The sequence below is a fragment of the Centroberyx gerrardi genome, chromosome 8, assembly GCF_048128805.1.
Source record: "Centroberyx gerrardi isolate f3 chromosome 8, fCenGer3.hap1.cur.20231027, whole genome shotgun sequence".
Classification (NCBI taxonomy): Eukaryota; Metazoa; Chordata; class Actinopteri; order Beryciformes; family Berycidae; genus Centroberyx; species Centroberyx gerrardi.
In genome coordinates, this window is record NC_136004.1 from 19,371,289 (window position 1) to 19,375,048 (window position 3,760).

The window sequence follows — 3,760 nt, forward strand, 5'->3', positions numbered from 1 at the left end:
CCAACAGGCTGCCATCTACCACCTTACCATCCTCCTGGAGGGAGAGAGAGAGAGAGAGAGAGAGAGAGAGAGAGAGAGGGAGAGAAAGAGAGAGAAAGTTCAGAGAAATAAGCCCATTTGGGAATGAACAAACCGGGCTGAGATCTTTAAATTGAGTCGGCTGTTCTGCATTTGCCCGCAAAATATGTTTGGCATATGATCTGTAAGAATATCATAAATGTTTTGAAAGGGTTCAAAAAGAGTTAAGAAGGAATTCAGTGGTGTTTAATTTGATTTTTGGGCAGCATGTGTCTAAATCCACTGTCTGCAAATCTACTGACTGTCTGACTTCCTAAACTGAGATTTGTATTAAGTCCATTAATCCATCAGAGCCCATGGTTATGTGACCAGGCAGCTCACTACAGCGATACCTCATCATATAGTAGCAGTGGCACACTTTCTTAATAAGAATGGATCACAATAATTTGGTTCCTAATAGCTCCCAAAAATCCAATGAATGTAGGAATGTATTAATTCCAAATGAATGAGAGAGAGTCCTCTTTTAGTTATTCAAGTATAAAAATGTAGAGTAGAGAAACAGGGGTGATGACACAATGATGAAAAAGTATGTGTGTGTATGTGTACTTCTGTGTCTGTGCCTGTGTGTCTGTTTGTTCACATGAATATATTTTGGTTTCTTGACTGAATGTGGAAAAATGTATTCTCACTTTGAGATCTGTTACCAAAATAACGCTGGAGGTGATTTCCTGTTAATTTACAAATCTGTGATGGACAGTAAGGTGCTTGTCTAAGCCTGAAACAGGCACCCCAAGGACACAGATGATGACAACTGCTTTCTAAGGAATCAGGGTGCAGCTGTAGTTACATTAGTATTATTGAGTTGAGTATTGCCATATCCCCAATTAATTACCTTAATGTGTACAAGCCTGTTCATGCATTTTTTATATTCAGCTCCTATTCATCATCATGATTCTAACCATTCATGACCATTCCTCTTCAAATCATTCCTATTCAAAGTTCAACCTTTTTCATCTATCAGCAGAGATAAAGTTGATATCAAATTCATGCTTTTATATATTTTTCATTTCTAACTTTGGTAGAGTTTGAGTTTCTTTAACGGCTAACATTGATTTGATCCGACAAAGTGATCTGATTTGCCAAGAATGTCTTTTCTTAAATTCTCAAGAACCTCCATTGAGCGGCTCCTGCTGCGCGCGTGCACATGCAAAACACACACACACACACACACACATACACACACACACAAACACACAGACGCACAGACACACACACACACACAGAGACACACACAGACACACATATGTGTATACTAGAGCAAGTGTGGGGAGGAAGATGAAAGAGGCGAACACAGAACAAACAGAAGCTCTGTTTACTCTGTGGGGAGGAGAGAAAAGCAAAGGATGACAGAGAGAGAGAGAAAAAAGGAGTGAGAGAGAGGGAGAGAGAGAGAGTGAGAGAGAGAGAGAGAGAGAGAGAGAGAGGGAGAGAGAGTACACACAGAGGATTTTAAACGGCTGTGTGATCCCAAGGGAGTCTGACCATGCAAATCCCTCCCTTTAGTGAGAAAGCGATAGAGAACCAGAAAGGGAGAGAGAGGTATAGAGAGAAATAAAAAGAGAGAGAGAGCAAGAGAGTGAGAGAGAGAGAGAGAGAGAGAGAGAGAGAGAGAGAGAGAGGAAGTGGCGAGGAGAACAAGGTCTGCTCGTGTTCTTGGAAGAACTGAAGGCAATTAGCATAATGAATCCTGGCCTATCTGAGAAGAAGAGCAAAGGACGGCCAGAGGACAGAGGGCTGGAGGTTGGAGGGTGGAGGGGGAGATGTAGATATGAAAGCACTTTGCTAGGGAATAGGCTGCATTTGTAAGGCTATTTCTGTGCATCTTCCACATGAAGAGAAGGAGGAAAAGAGCAAAGGATGAGAGGGAAAGAAGGAGGGAAAGAGAGAGAGAAGGAAGGAGGCAGGAAAGGCTACTGGGAGAGAAATGTACACAGAGGGGTTTGAGCATTTGCATAGGAGCACACACACACACACACACACACACACACTTACACTTACACACACACACACACACACGCACACACACTTACACAAACACACACACACAAATGAAGAGGGCTGCTACCAAAGGCGGCCAAGCTGACTCATAACATAATGGCAACACAATGAAATGGAAAGAGATGACTGAAAAAATTCAATTTATCCAAACATCTATTTATTCACAGATCAACAGTGGCATAGCAGAGGGGATAATATGAAAAAAGGCAGGGGATGATCAGCAGTGGTTCACTCTTTGGGAGAAGTGAATTAGAAAAAAAAATTCAATGTAGCTTTACTGTGGAAGTGGCAAATTGGAAAGGAAAGGACAGGAGACAAACAAACGCAGACAGACAGAGTGTAAACATAAGAAAATTCAGTACTACATTACTTGTTTATTCATGGACCGCTGGACACAGGCATATTCACAATCGTAATGCTAGCATGCTCGCACGCACACACACGCACACACATGCAACACACACTCACACACGCAACACACACGCACACACAACACACAGTTTCAACTAGTCTTCTCTCTCCTGTTCCCTCTTAACGCTTCAGCTGGCTTTGTCCTGGGGCAGCACTTCTCTGCTGTAACATCTGCCCGTAACATCCTCTCAAGCACAGAGAGAGAAAACACACACACACACACACACACACACACGCCACAAGGCACAACACTACCATATACCCATAACACTCAAAGCAAACAGAGAGCAGCCGCGCAGTACACATTTGCTTTACTGTCCATCAATTATTAAATATTAGTCATCATGTGTCCTTAGATGAAGCATGAAATCTGGCCTCTTTACATGGGTGCTTCTCACTGTACTCTACTGTACCAGAGAGAGAGAGAGAGAGAGAGAGAGAGAGAGAGAGAGGGACAGAGAGGGAATGATGACAGATGAGTGGAGAGAGGGGATGAGCGAGGCTGAACCATCATAGGTCCACTCCTAGTGACAGAGTGGGATGGAGGAGTAGGGAGGAGCGGAGAGAGAGAGAGAGAGAGAGAGAGAGAGAGTGAGGGATGAGGAGTCTTGCAATGTCACATAATGGACGGGAGATTCCATTAATAAGTCATATGTGATTAACATCCTGTTAGGTCACACCAGAGATACACTGGCTCTTTCTCTCTCTCTCTCTGTCTCTCTCTCTCTCTCTCTCTCTCTCTCTCTCTCTCTCTCTCTCTCTCTCTCTGTGTATTGCTAATGTCCCAAAGCCCATGCAGCCATACTTAGCTTCAATATGACTCTAAAATAGCCAGCAGAGGTTCATTTGTTTCTGCCTGACTCACTTTCTCAAGGTCAAAATATACTTAATTATGCCATTTCAGGGAAATTCTTGGAGTCGCAGAGTGCATTAAAAAACACTAAGACAAGAAAAAATAAGAAAAAATAAAAGTGGAGACAAAAATACCAAGTATCCTAACCAGCCACACTAATCTTCCTCTCTCATACAGTCATCCAACCCCACACACACATGTAAACGCCTTCGCTTACATCTATATATTTAGACACAAACATGCACACACACATTTGTATTACAATACTCATGAGGACCTTCACTGACTACATTATTCCCTAACCACTAACCCTAACCTTAACTCTCACCATACGCATAGCCTTAAAGGAATAGTTCACCCAAAAATGAACATTTTGACATTATCTACTCACCCTCAGGTCAGTTGAAACACCAGTGAAGT